The 15,026-nt window shown below is 45.2% G+C and overlaps 1 protein-coding gene across 1 annotated transcript in view; it reads left to right on the forward strand.

Annotated features, from left to right (window-relative positions):
* Window positions 1–15,026, forward strand: part of ADCK1 (aarF domain containing kinase 1) — a 177,481-nt gene that overhangs the window by 10,620 nt on the left and 151,835 nt on the right. The window lies entirely within an intron of this gene.

The raw sequence follows: 15,026 nt of genomic DNA on the forward strand, positions 1-15,026 counted from the left end.
CCAAGGCGAGCAATGAGCTAGTGTTGTTAAGAAGACTTTGCCATGGCCTTTTTTTTTGCTTTGAAACTTGTACTCCAAAAGCCCAGTGAATCCTGCCCTGGTACTAACTGGAAGTCTTTGGTCAGCTTGTTCAGTGTATATGTAGAAAAATAATTAGTTGAGAGTCAGATTGAGTTCTGGTGGACAGCAGTCAGTCAAACCTGCCGTCACTAATGGGCTTTCCTCACTGCTCATCTGCTGAGATTGCTGCTGCACATCTCTCTTTGTCACTGCAGCCAGATGGCTTCCGAGTCACAGAGGATGTGCAGAGACAAGGTCTGTGAGACACACTTGCCTTGTTGTTTTCAGTTTCTCAGTTCATTGGCCACCCCTCTTCACCTCTGCTTTACCCAAAAACCCTGTTGGTTTGTTTAACTAGCTGTGCATTGTTTAATGTATTCTATGCAGTCTGTGCACTTTGTCACAAAGCCCGGGTCTTATCTAGTGCATTTGGTGCATTTCTGTCCCTCAACCTCTGAGGAGCTCAGGGTTGCATACCCTGCTCTCCTCTCCTCCTTTTTATACTCACCAGTATTGTGTGAGATAATAAGTTGGACTTAGAGTAAGTGACTGGCCCTAGGTCACCTGTAAAGTTTCACTAGAACTGAGGTCTTCTCAGTCCTCACTGGCTGTCTATGCTAGCCACAGCTAATATTTGCATACAGGCTCAGAACTCGAACATTCACGGAGGCCTGTTCACATCACCATCTCACTGCCCTGTGGTCACTGAAAAAGTTGTGCCCCGACAACTCCAGCTGTGCCAACCATTATACAGATTTATAAGATTTGGTGTCACATCACTTTTTCAATGTATGAGATGCTCTGGCAAAATGGCATAGCTGATACAGGTTGAGTCCTTCACGCCACAGCTGATGTACATATAGGTGACTGCCCCCCCCCCATTGTCTAAAGCTGGAAATCAGCAGAGACAAACATTTTGCTGTGCCTGTTGTATAAGGAGACAGTTGTGTGAGTAGGTCCAGAGAAATGGAGAAAGCTTGTTGTACTTAAATACAGTCTGGCCTCGCTTTGGCATGCAAGTTCACATAAGATCAATTGAGGGTCCACGTTTTCTTTGACTCCCAGCAGCCCCTATTAAAGGAAGTAGGAAGAAGGTGGTTGCAGGATGGTCAATAGGTTTTCCTGCAGGTCAGGAGAAAAATAGAGGCTTAATATGTGAAAATGGGCAATTGAAATTTCTTATCCCATGTAGGGAAATAACATGGCTGGTTAAATAAGATCCTATTAAAAGCCTCCATTAAAGGGACAGGGCATGTTTTCTCCAGGCCTGTTGGCAACCCTACTGGGTAAACATGGCTGTGTCTTGAACTAGGTTGCTATTGTCTTCTCCCCCTGCTCCCCGCCCTCTACTTGGCCTCTGAGTCTTTCTGAATCCTGTTTGGCTTGTTGTTATTTAACTTTCTTCGCATTTTAAAATAATTAAAATTGTAATAAACTAGTCCACTCACTGTGTCTGAAAAAGTGGGCTCTAGCACACCAGAACTTACACTGGTCACCCACCAAAGTTAGCAAACTGTAGTATTCCAACCTTGTTGTATGCTGACGATGCAGTTCTTTTGTCCTGTACAACGGTGAGATTGCAAAGGTCATTAAATAATTCTCTCTGAGTATTCTAGGGAAGGTCTGTTGATAAACCATCATAAATCTAAGATTATGAACTTCTCTAAGAAGACAAAATTGACCTCGTTTCATTGGTTATTGGATGGTATTAAAGTTAAACAGGTTAATTTTTTTCTTTATCTTGCCTTTTTTCATATAACCTGAGTTGGAATTCCCATCAAAAAGCCATATGTAATAAAATTAAACCTGGTGTTGTGGCTATTGTAAATTTCTTTTCTACTAAAGGTGGAAAATATATTCCAGGAGCTATACAAGTTTTAATTTAAAATATGTTATGATTGTTTGTTTTGTTGCTGACATTTGGATAAATTCAATCAATGACACTATAGATTGACCTCTCCTTCAGTTTTTATGAAGGTTGTTTAATGTTCCACTGTGCATTGCAGGTGTTGTTCTCCATGCCAAGTTTGGTCAAATGTCTCTTGAAGCTAAAGCACGGTTGTTGGCTTTTAAGGTACAGCTTAAGTTGTTCTTTAGTGCGGAGGGACATGTAGCTCTTTTTAAACTAGATTCTTAAAGGTCTTGGCAAAAAGCTCTCGAGAAATTTTCACTGATTGTTTTATCATCAGATATGATTAGCGAACTGAGGAATTTGGAGGCTTTTAAGGGTAATAATAATGTTAGAGATTGATTGCTTCTCTAGTGCATATGTGATTGGAATGTCCCTTGTATGAAGTTCTTCGGTTGTGTTACATTACATCTTTAACTGATTGGCCTGTATTATCTTTGTCTGTGGTAATACCCTTTTTATTGAATTATAGAGATCTTAAAGTTCCATTGGCAGCTGCAAAATTTATTTCAGTTTTTATGTCCATTAGGCAATGTGTTTAAACAATTCTGCTGCTCAAGATCTATGTATCAAGGAGCTTCCCAGAGATAAAGGAAAATAAATGCTGGAATAAAATGATGTTAGTTTTTATGGTGCCACAAGATTCCTGTTATTTTTGTTCCAACAGGCTAATATGCCAGAGCTGGTGAGGTATAGTGAGTAGAGTGGCAGACTAGGATCTGGGAGACCCCAGGTTCGAATCCCCATTCAACCGTGGAAGCTTGCTGAATGACCTTGGGACAGTATAATCTTTCTCACATAATTACTGTGGAGACTTATTAATTTTATTAATAGCCTACCTTTCTTGCTGAGAGTTAAGGTGGATTACAGAATAAAAAGCAATGCAATTTTACAGGATAAAATATCCAGTGCAATTGGACTAGAATTGCAGAGTTACAATGCAAACCACAGCTGCTTAAGCAACAAATAGTGGAATTGCAAAGGTAAAAGATAATGCAGCAGAAGCAAGATGATTCCTAGAATAATCATTGCAGTTCATTTGTTCCAGTGAACTATAGACCTGTTCCATTATCAAGGAATGAAATGTTCATTCTCCTCTAGTTCTCTAAAAATGTCCTCCTGAACGTTTCTGTTTGGCACATTTTGCAGAACGATAGACATGTGGGAGCCTTCTTGATCTCCTCAGGCAGGCCCTTCTGCAAGGGTGGGAGCTACCACAGAGAGTGTGCGTGAACAGGAAGTTGCCAATCTTTACCCATTTGCAGGGTGGTACAGAGAGGGGGAGAATGCTTGGAGCCCCCATTGGGGAGGAGGGTATCTAAGTATCTAAATAAATAAAATAAAATAAACACGGCTGCTGCTCTGGAATTTCGATTGCTGGTTTTCCGCTTCCTTTTTGAAAGTCATTTTTGAAAGACACAGAATATTTCTTCTAGGTCTGAGAGATGGAAATCTCTGAGCCATCAACCAAGAGAAATTTCTCTGAACTTTTTTTTTTTTTAAACTGACAGGTACAGTCCTCCCTCTGAACTTCACCTCTAGAGACTGTCTGCTGTAAATATGGACAATGCCCAGCAATTAGAGAGCAGCATTGCCTAAGAGAATATTCATAATGGTAGTCAGGAGATAGGAAAGCTCAGTGGCAGCCCCAGGCCCTGGGCCTACTGGGACCAAACAAGGACATACTCATTAGGAAACAATTACGTACAAAGCAGATTAAGCCGGGAATAGGCTCCCTGTGGGCTCTTAGGCAGGTTCCTCCTTTAGCTTCAAGGGAACATCTTGAGTCCCGCTTTGTTTTTCCTTCCATGTGTGAACTACTCTTGCTACTAATGTGCACAGCCAGGCAGTTCCTAGCATCTCTTAATAAGTAGCAAGTTGGGGTTGGGGAGGGGGACTACTTACTTCTCTCCAAATGGGAACAAGTCTTGCTTGCATGGAGTCTCCAGAAATAAAGCAGGCTTCTTTTTCTCAGTTAACTCAGTTGGTCTCAGAATTGCTTTGTCAGGGAAAAGCCATTTGGGGGAGGTTAATTATCTTCTTTCTCTTGGAGAGCAGGGCTGGGAGATTCTCTTCCTCTGAGATGCAGGGCCTTTTTTTTTTTTTTTTTTTGGCTGACAGTATCTGAGCCATTAGTTCCAAGGCAGCCTGAGGAATTGTGGTGCTTGGGATGTGTGTGTGTGTCCTAAAGTCAGTTCAGTTTTCTCTCTTTAGCTCATATTCAGACCTGGGTGTGACCATTTACAGTGCACAGGTGAAGAATTAGGGGAAACTAAATCTCTATTACTTAAACTGGCCTCTACAGTGCTCTTATGAAGCTGCCTTCTACTGAGTCATTGGTCTGTCAAGGTCACTGTCGCCTGCCTGTTCTAGCGGAGGTTTCTGCAGGGTCTCAGGGAATGGTCTTTCACATCATCTCTTGTCATCCTTTTTATAGCTGGATATGCCCAGGATTGAACCTAGAACCTTCTTGCATGCAAAGCAGATGCTGTACCACTAGATATGGTACAGTGGAGTGAGAGCACCTTTGCTTATTCCGCAGACAAGGTTTTCTTGAAGGCATAAAGCCTCTCCAAGGCAATGAAGAAAGCCAGTGTGGTGGTTAGGGTGTCAGACTAAGTTCTGGGAGATCAAGGTTTGAATCCCTGCTCTGCCATGGAAGCTGGCTGGGTGACATTGGGCTAGTCACATCCAATGTTCCCTCTAAGCTGTGGAGTCTTGTGAGCAAAAATTCTACTTTGTGAGCTACAGGCATCAAAGTTATGAGCAAGTGATTTGGCTGCTGCATAAATTAGTTTGCTCTGGAGTCATCCTTCCTGAGCTAAGACAAAAATATGTGAGCCAGAGGCAAAAAAAACTGTGAGCTAGCTCACTCTAACTCAGCTTAGAGGGAACACTGGTCACATCCCCTTGGCCTAACCTGTCTCACAGGGTTGTTGTGAGGATAAAACGGAAGAGAGGAGAATGATATAAGCAAGCTATAAGTGTAAAAAAATGTTAATCCAACATATTCTCAGTCAGAATTTTTATTTTTAAAAACCAGCAGTTTAAGAGGCAGACTGTTACAAGGTTTACACAGAAAATAAAAAAAGATTAAGTTCATGATTGATTAGGTATGTTACCAGAGGTAGTTCCAAAATCCAACATGGCTGCCAGTAGTCAGATCTTGCCTTCACCATCAGATGCATGGACCCACTTCCTTGGTGAGCAGGACAGGAATGAAGAGGTCATACTGAGACTTAGAGTGCAAAGCTTAGCAGCAAGGGATGTGGATAGGCCAGCTGATCTAGAAGTAACCTCAGTCAGTTTTTATCATGTGTGAAGTGTCATCAAGTCACTTCTGATTTATGGTGATCCTATGAATTAATGACCTCCAAAACGTTTTATTGTTTACAGCCTTGCTTAGGTCTTACAGACTGAGGGCCATGGCTTCCTTGATTGAGTCAATCCATCTCATGTTGCATCTTCCTCTTTCCTTCTTCCTTCAGCTTTTCCTAGCATTATTGTCTTTTCCAGTGACCAAACTACAGTAGCCTCGGTTTAGTCAGTTTAGCTTCTAGGGAGAGTTCAGGCTTGATTTGATCTAGAACTCACTTATTTGTCTTTTTCGTGGTCCATGGTATCCATAAAATTCTCCTCCAACACCACATTTTGAATGAATCAACTTTTCCCCCTGTCAGCTTTTTTCATTGTCCAACATTCACATCCACACATTGTATGTGTCACCTTGATCTAATGTTTTTCATAGACAACCCTGTTTTTCAGATTCCCATCCAACCAGTAAAAAATGCTATCAGTCTATGGGTGTGGCAAGCAGCTTTGTGTCCTACAAATGCTACTTCAGAAAAGCAGATTACTTTTTAATATAAAGAAAGCAGTGTTTACAAAACGTAATGGGGATATATTGCCTTGTACCCCTTTCCTTTATATCAGTTTCCCTTAGAGACTGTCCGTTATGGCTATTGTGAGGTGAGGTCTGACAGTGAAATCCTCTGAAGTCTGGGGGCTTAGAAGCATGTAACTCCACATGGGATTGCACTGTCAAATTGGCATAATACTTAGGTCTGTTTGATTGTAGATGTAGCTGTGATTCTGTATGAGGGGATAGATTATTAAGAACATAAGAGAAGCCAGTGTTGGATCAGGCCAACAGCCCATCTAGTCCAACACTCTGTCACACAGTGGCCAAAAATATCAGGTGCCATCAGGAGGTCCAGCAGTGGGGCCAGGACACTAGAAGCCCTCCCACTGTTGCCCCACCAAGCACTTAGAATACAGAGCATCACTTGCCCCAGACTGAGAGTTCCTATCTATACCTTGTGGCTAATAGCCACTGATGAACTTCTGCTCCATATGCTTATCTAATTCCCTCTTGAAGCTGTCCATGCTTGTAGCCGCCACCATCTCCTGTGGCAGTGAATTCCATGTGTTAATCACACTTTGGGTGAAGAAGTACTTCCTTTTATCCGTTCTAACCCGACCGCTCAGCAATTTCATTGAGTGTTCATGAGTTCTTGTATTGTGAGAAAGGGAGAAAAGTACTTCTTTCTCTATCTGCTCCATCCCATGCATAATCTTATAAACCTCGATCATGTCATCCCTCAGCCATCGTTTCTCCAAGCTAAAGAGCCCCAAGTGTTTTAACCTTTCCTCATAGGGAAAGTGTTCCAACCTTTTTATCATTCTAGTTGCCCTTTTCTGCACTTTTTCCAATGCTATAATATCCTTTTTGAGGTGTGATGACCAGAACTGTACACAGTACTCCAAATGAGGTCGCACCATTGATTTATACAGGGGCATTATGATTTGTTTTCAATTCTCTTCCTAATAATCCCCAGCATAGCGTTGACCTTTTTTATTGCAGTTGCACACTGTCTCGACATTTTCATTGAGTTATCTACTATGACTCCAAGCTCTCTCTCTTGGTCAGTCTCTGCCAGTTCGGACCCCATCAATGTGTATTTATATTTAGGATTTTTGGCTCCTGTGAGTTCTTGTGAGTTTTGTGAGTTGTTCCCCTGTGAGTTCTTTTGAGATACGTTTCAGAAGTAATAAAGCATATGCTATTTGGCCACTGCCATGCATGTCATTTTCTTGCATGTGGTTAGTGACTTTTAACAAGTTTTAAAATGTGTCTTGTGTAATTCTAGGGATAGTGTGAATCAGCCACCCTTATTCTAGAGTAGTTAAAAAGAGGTTGGTTTTGTATGGATTCCCACTGGCCACCTCCAGGTGGGGCTGTTCCTTTGTTATTGGATCAAAGTTAGACCTAATAGATTTATCACTTTAAAGGCCACTTGCAAGACAATTAGACAATTAGAACACTGCAACCCCCCCCCGCCCTTATTGTTATTCTTGTACTTTTCCTAATCTTTCTCCAGTTAAGTGATAATTGCTTTCGAACCACCCAGCGGTTCGAAAGCAATTAATATAAGTGAGTAGATGAATGGGTACCTGCGCTTAGGTGGCAGGGGGCACCCACCCCATACGGGTGTGTGTGGCAGGAGCAGTAGAAGCGACAGCAGCAGCGGCGGTGACGGTGGAAATGGTGGCGATGGAGTGGCATAGCGTCGGAGCGGCAGAGCGAAGGCAAGCGGAGCGATGGAGGTGGAGACAGAGGCGGAGCCACAGAAGGATGTGGTGACGTGACGCAAGCGCAGCGGAGCCGTACGGACGTTAGCTGGGCTGTAAGTCGATACGACCCACATACCAGACGGGCCCGCCGAAAGAAAGAAAGAAGAAGCCACCGGACCGGACGACCACACCAGGAACCGAGCACTGACACCCGAAAGACCGCCCGGGAAGAACAACCAAGAAAAACAGCGAGCCCTGCCACCTGGGTGCCGGTAGGCAGCCCCAACCCCTGTCGACATGTGGCCTTAGCTAGGGATAAATTCGGAACTTGTAAGCCGCTCAGAGACCCTTCGGGGTTGGAGCGGGGTAGAAATCGAAGTTATAAAATAAATAAAATAAATCCCATTCCCACATAATGGATTGGGAGATGGTGGGTGGCTTCCTATCAGGGAAAATAGGAGCAATGACACTGGAGGGCAGTATGTGTGCATGGTCTTTCAAGAAGTATCTTTTGGTCCATCCGATCACATTTTTATCCCATCTATCTTCCAAGGAGCTGAGGGTTGCATCCATGGTTCTCTGCTCCCCATTTAATCCTTGCAACAACTCAATGAAGAAGGTTAGGCTGAGAGTGTGTGACTGGCCCAAGATTACCCAGCAAAATTGTGTGGCAGAATGGGGATTTGAACCTATGTCTTTCAGATCCTGGAACTATTTACCGCTATACCGCACTGGATCTTTACACTGAAGCACACTAGAATAAAAGCAAAAGTGCAGTGCCACGTGGTTTCTGTCTTGGAAAGATTGCATGGATAACCTGCATTTTGTGTGTGCGTTAAAAATAGACTTTGGCTTCAATCCTACAAACGAGTTGTGTGCACATATTGCCATAGGGTGCACTTCCTCTTGTGCTAAAATGGCCCATTTAAAACCATTGGTCTTGTGCAAGCAGACGTTTTAGCAGAAGAGGAAGCATGTACGGAACTTTTGTGTAGTATCCAAGCCACTGTCTGCAATTTGCCAACTAGAACAATATCAGTTCCTTATATCTCCCAGTAATTTTCCATTTTCTACCATTCTCAGTCTCTTCACTGCAGTGGAAACATAGGAAAGTCATTTGGCCTATTCATGCAGTTGTTGTAAATGTAGGCTGCTCCAAACACAGGCCTCTGACCTGCCAGTGCCTGTTGTCTGATACTTGCCTTTCTAAATGATTGTTTCTTGGGAGGCTGCTTGCACTGTAGCTGACGCCTGGACCTTTTGAAAGGGCAATCTGGGTTCTGCAAATCACTTGCAAATAGAGAGGAAAATCCCAAAGACTCTCCCTTTTTAGTCTCTTGAGTCAAAGTTCCTGAAAATGGTGAGAGTACATGACTCCAATTTTCCTTAGACTGTTTACTCCCCACTTTTCTCCTTGAAGGAACATAAAATACAAAAAGAAATTACAATCAAAATATAATACAGTTTAATATAATACAGCTATTGCTATTGTCTGGGATCCAACTGGCCTGCTTGTCAAAGATTGTAGAGCAGAAGGTATAGCTGAGCAGCTCTTTGGCTCTTGCCCAAGGGCTCATCTCTCTCTCTGGCCATACCCAACTTTATACCTGGAACCAGGAAGAACAAAGAAAACCTCAGCTCAGGTATTACAGCTGGCAGCAATGTTCCTCCTAGTCCACCCTCTCTACTGCCTAAAGGATTCTGATGCAAGTCTTCTGTTCCAAATATTGGTCATTTCCTGCCTTTAGAATGTAGGGCAAAAGTACAGTTTATTTTCTTATTTTCTTAAAACATCTGTGTGCCACCGTCCTCCATGGTTGAAGTTTGCTTACAATTAAAGCAACGATTTGGTCTATAACAGCTCTGCCACAGGGCAGACCAAACGCTAGGGAATTGGACATTGGCTGCAAGGCATTTGCGAGCTATTTCGTGGATAAAGTCTTTGTGCTCCGCCGTGACCTCCCCACCACAGTTGAAACAGTGAGTGAACTCGAGGCCCCTTGCACGTCTTCGATTGCAGTTTTGGATCATTTCAGCCCGCTCAGCCTGGAGGAAGTTGACAGATTGCTTGCAACTGTACGCCCAGCCACGTGCAGACGATCTGTGCCCTTCCTGGCTTATTAAAGCTGGCCATGAAGGGTTTCGAGGTGCCCTAAGGGAAAATATCAGGTGCACTCAAGGAAGTGATGGTCCATCCTCTCCTGAGAAAACCATCTCTGAATCCGGCCGAATTGGCTAACTATTCCAGTTTGCCCTATTAATTGAGAGGGCGGTGGCGATACAGTTGCAGGGCTTTATGGATGACACTTCCATATTAGATCCCTTCCAGTCTGGCTTCCGCCTGGGACACAGGACACAGATGGCGTTAATCGCTCTTATGGATGACCTCCAGAGGCATCTGGATCGGGGTGGTTTGGTGACACTGTTGTTGTTGGCCTGTTGGCTGCATTCGACACGGTCGACCATCAGTTGCTGACCCACCGCCTTGCCGACATGGGGATCCAGGGGCTTGCCTTGCAATGGCTTGCTTCCGTTCTCCAGGGTCGGGGACAAAGGGTGGTGCTACTCACCTGCTTGAGTACGGAGTGCCTCAAGGGGCAGTGCTTTCCCTGATGTCATTTAATATCTATATGCGCCCCCTTGCCCAGATCGCCCAGAGATATGACCTCCGGAGGCATCTGGATCGGGGTGGTTTGGTGACACTGTTGTTGTTGGACCTGTTGGCTGCATTCGACACGGTCGACCATCAGTTGCTGACCCACCGCCTCGCCGACATGGGGATCCAGGGGCTTGCCTTGCAATGGCTTGCTTCCGTTCTCCAGGGTCGGGGACAAAGGGTGGTGCTAGGGGAACAGTGGTCCAGGAGACACCTGCTTGAGTACGGAGTGCCTCAAGGGGCAGTGCTTTCCGCGATGTTATTTAACATCTATATGCGCCCCCTTACCCAGATCGCCTAGAGGTATGGGCTGGGATGTCACCAGTATGCTGATGACACCCAGCTCTATCTGATGTTGGGCGGCCAGTCGGACTCCAGACTGGAAGATCTGGACTGGGCACTGCAAGCCATGGCTGGTTGGCTTAGACTGAGCTGGCTGAAGCTGAACATGGCAAAGATGGAGGTCCTGTGCCTGAGTCGGGGCGGTTTGGGCGTAGGGATCCCACTCCTGACCTTTGGTGGGATACCACTAGTACCAGCGCCGGTGGTTAGGAGTTTGGGAGTGCTCCTGGATACCTCCTTAAAAATGGAGGCCCAGGTAGCAGCCACTGCTAAGTTGGCCTTTTACCATCTTTGGCTGATTCGGCAGTTGGTTCCCTTCCTTGACCGAGATGACCTCGCTACAGTGATCCATTCGATGGTCACCTTGAGACTAGACTACTGTAACACTCTCTATATGGGGCTGCCCTTGTTGCAAATCTGGAAGCTGCAGCTAGTGCCATGGCCAGGCTTCTGATGGGCCTCCCTAGATGGGAGCACATCCGGCCTGTGCTGAAGGCACTGCACTGGCTGCCAATAGCATACCGAATTTGCTTCAAGGTGCTGGTACTTAACTTTAAAGCCCTATATGGCCAGGGTCTGACATACCTGAGGGACCACCTTTCCCCATATATACCCCAGAGCACTACAGTTGGGGTCACAACACCGATTGACCCTCCCAGGCCCCAAGGATGCCAAGCTCGCTGCCACCAGGGCCAGGGCCTTTTCAGTTGAGGCTCCATACTGGTGGAATGAGCTCCCGGAAGAGATCAGGGCCCTGCGGGATCTTCTACAGTTCCGCAGGGCCTGTAAGAGAGAGCTCTTCCACCAGGCCTTCAACTGGGAGCCGCTCTCACCACTACCACCAACATCTGTGGTTATGGGCCGGCCCCAGCTTTGAGATTGAGCCATACCATCGTGTGACACCAGAAGATCACTGAGTCAGAATTGTCTGCTGTTACATCATATAGCATGCCATCTCAATTAATGATTATATGATTATTATTACTAGCACTTTATGATTACCTGGTCGTTTAAAAATGTTTTAAATGTTTTTATGTGGATTTTATGGTACCTTGTACCAACTACGTAAGCCGCCCTGAGCCTGTTTGCGGGGAAGGCGGGATACAAATGGAATTAATAAATAAAAAATATAAAATAAAAATATGAAACAACAATCAATGCCCAAATTCTCCTCTCATCCTAATAAAACCTGATACAGCCAAATAAAATGCAATAACAGGCTTGCAACATTCACTCCATTTAACACCAAGATGGATACAGCAGCCTTGCAGAGCCTCTTAAAAGTTTCCAAGTCACTGGGACACATAATGCTGTAAAGTCCGCCTCCCATTTTCTCCAGGGGAACTGATCTCTGTCATCTGAAGATCCGTTGTAATCCTGGGAGACCTCCAGCCCCCACCTCAAGGCTGGCAACGCTAAGGAGACTGGGAGTGTTGTTGGTCGGTGGAGATCCCATTAGCTCTCCAAGAAACACCCTCAATCCCTTGAGCAATATTACACTTTATAAAAAAAGTTTTATTTAATTTAAAAGGTAAAGGATGAATGGCAAACATTAGTTTGGGGCTTAATATATAAAGGTGGACTTGGAGTGCATTGGAGTGTGGGTCAGGGAGCAAGATTGATTGCTGAGCCTGAGTTTGGTTTACTAGTGTGTATCCTTGTCATTTCAGTTGCAGAGCTAGGAAAACGCTAGTGTTGCTACTTATCCCGTTTCAGCAGGCAGTCTCCTACTTTCTCTGCTTTCCTCCAAGCAGTGGGGAGAACTCCACCCTGCAGAAACCCAGAAGTGAAGTCATGGCCACACCATAATGCTCTAGGAATACCCCAAATCTCTATGATCTTTCCCATAGAGGTTTGAGTAATTCCTAGAGCGTTGCATTGTGGGTTTTCACATGCAAGTGATGTTGCAATGCATACAATACTGTTTTTCAAGGGTTCTCCCCCTGAAAACTCCATCTGCTTGTGGGAGCTGGTTTGGCAACCTTAGATGGAGCTGATCTCATCCTGTAGTTCAGGCACCTGCTGTAAACTCTGGCATTATATTAAATCTGTCATCACTCTTTAACTTTCATAACCATCATCTCCTTGCCCCAATGCTATAATTCCCATAATTCTTTGGGAGAAGTTATGGCAGTTAAAGTGGTATAAACTGATATAAATTTGTAATATGAAAATACACTTAAAATGGTTTAATTCCTTTTGGGATTGCCGCAGGATAAGCGGGACAGTGGAGATTGAGGCAAAGTAGGCTGGTCTAGTCTAGAGGACCAATACTCAAGAGCCCCTCACTGGATGAACTCAAGCAAGACGGTCTTCATGAGCCTTAGTTCTCTATATGTAAAAAGGGAACAAGGCTGACTTACCTAATAACATTGCTGTTTATTTGTTTATTATGGGATTTGTACCCTGCCTTCTGCTATGTTCAAGGCAGCTCGCAGGGAATGAATAAATACCAGATCCAGTAAAAACCAGTCATGCCAGTAACACCAACTAAATGACTAGGTGTTGACATGGAAATAACCTTTTTATTTGAAGACATTCACATGTGCTCACTGGGTTCTTGAGTGAGGAAGAAACTGCATTTAAATGAGACCTATGTGAAGATAAATGAATTGATTCTCCCAGGAACATGAGTGTAAAAAGACACTGGATGGCAGGCTGATATCATACCTGTTGCTGCACGGTAGCACTGGATCATGGAAAGGATTGTTCCAAAGACTGAGGAGCAGACTTCATGAAAATCCTGCAGGCTTTCCCTGTTAAATCCATGACCTTATCAAAATCTCCCTAAAGTGTATCTGATGAAGGAGTATGCTTGAGGCTAACACACAATTAGCTTACCTGTCAAACCAATGTCTTCATTTTACCTTGCCCTCTCAATGCCAACAGGATAACTGCAATTGGTATTGGTTTGTGGATTATTCTTCAGATTGGGAAGGGATCTAAGGGGCAATTCACACGACCATTGGGTTGATTCATGCATTAAGTAAGTGCTGTTTTGGGGGACATTGTGTGTGTGATAGCTAAGGAGAAGATACTGGAAAATCACGTACATGCTGGCTCCCTTGCCCATAGCCAAGCAGTTGCTGCTGCAGGCAGAATTAAACATTGTATATGATACGTATGCTCAAAAATATAGTTTGCAAGATAGTTATAATATAAATGTTTAATTCTGCACATGGTAGCAGCTGTATGTGACCAGCTGATAACTGGCAGGGAGCAGCGAATGGATAGGATTTTCAAATAGCAAGACGGAGAGGGCGGGCAGGCGGTGGGCCTTGGCCTCCGAGTTCGGGTGTTGGAGGGGGGCAGTGGCCTCCTGGGGGCCCAAGGAGACTGGCCTGCAGTCGAGGAAAAGGAGGAGCGCCGGGGACTAGATCCAAAAGCAGAGTGCCCCTGGTGGCGGGCCCGCGACAGACCAGTCAGGACCTCTGACGGAGCAGTCGGCGCCCCTAGTGATAGACCAACAGAAGACCAGCTAATAAGCGGAGAGGTGATTGTACCCGACTCCCCTGATAGATGCGGAGCCAACAGACTTTAGCCGCTGAATGACTGTTCGGATGCATGAGTGAGAAGGAGGAATATTCTGCTTTAAGTGGGTTAAGTGATGAATGTTAGAGGAGGGAATTATGAGTGCCAGGTAGATTGTTTAAACATTTAAGGAATGGTGATGTAAGCTTGCTGGCACGAACAAGTATAGGATAAATTAGTTTTGTATAGCAGATTGTGGGATTGTAGTTGTGTAGTGGGGTGGGAGAGCCAGGTTATAACAACGGCATCAGGAGGATATTTATTCAACTTGCTGCCAGCGGTCTGGAGCTATGGTGTGGACAGGCAGATGCAGCAATGCCAGAACAAGAGATTCCGGTGCTCTTTGGGAGGGGAAAGAATAGCGGTGGGTCTGGGCAGAGTAATAAAGGAAGGACACTGAGAAACAAAAGGGCTCGGTGTCCTTCCAGCCTGCAACCCATCCCAAAGGATGCCAGCAGTGGGGCTAGGATTAGTAACCCCTGTCCGTCATTGGTGTTGTGTAACGCCAGGTCTATCAACAACAAGACAACAGTCCTTCGGGACTTTGTCATAGAACAACAGGCTGACCTGGCGTGCGTGACCAAGACCTGGGTGCAGGAAGGGGAGACTGTAGCTCTCTCCCAGCTTGCCCCACCGGGGTTCTCGGTCCTACACCAATCACGGACTAGGGGGTGGGGGGGAGTGGCGATATTTGTGCGGGAGGCTTACTCCTTCAGGGCGCTCCCTATGTTGGAGATTGCGGGCTTAGAGTGTGTCGGTCTGGTGCTGGAGGCCGAGGAGAGTGTAGCAATTTGGCTGGTGTACTGGCCGCCTAACACACCGGCCAGTTGCTTGCTGTCCCTGCTGGAGGCCGTATCAGGCTGGGCGCTGGAGCACCCTAGTCTGTTAATCTTGGGTGACTTCAACGTCCATGCTGATGACGCGCCCTCCAGCCGGGCTACGCCCTAGTGATGT

The sequence above is a fragment of the Gekko japonicus genome, unplaced genomic scaffold (genome assembly GCF_001447785.1).
Source record: "Gekko japonicus isolate JY-2015 unplaced genomic scaffold, Gekko_japonicus_V1.1 scaffold3, whole genome shotgun sequence".
NCBI lineage: Eukaryota > Metazoa > Chordata > Lepidosauria > Squamata > Gekkonidae > Gekko > Gekko japonicus.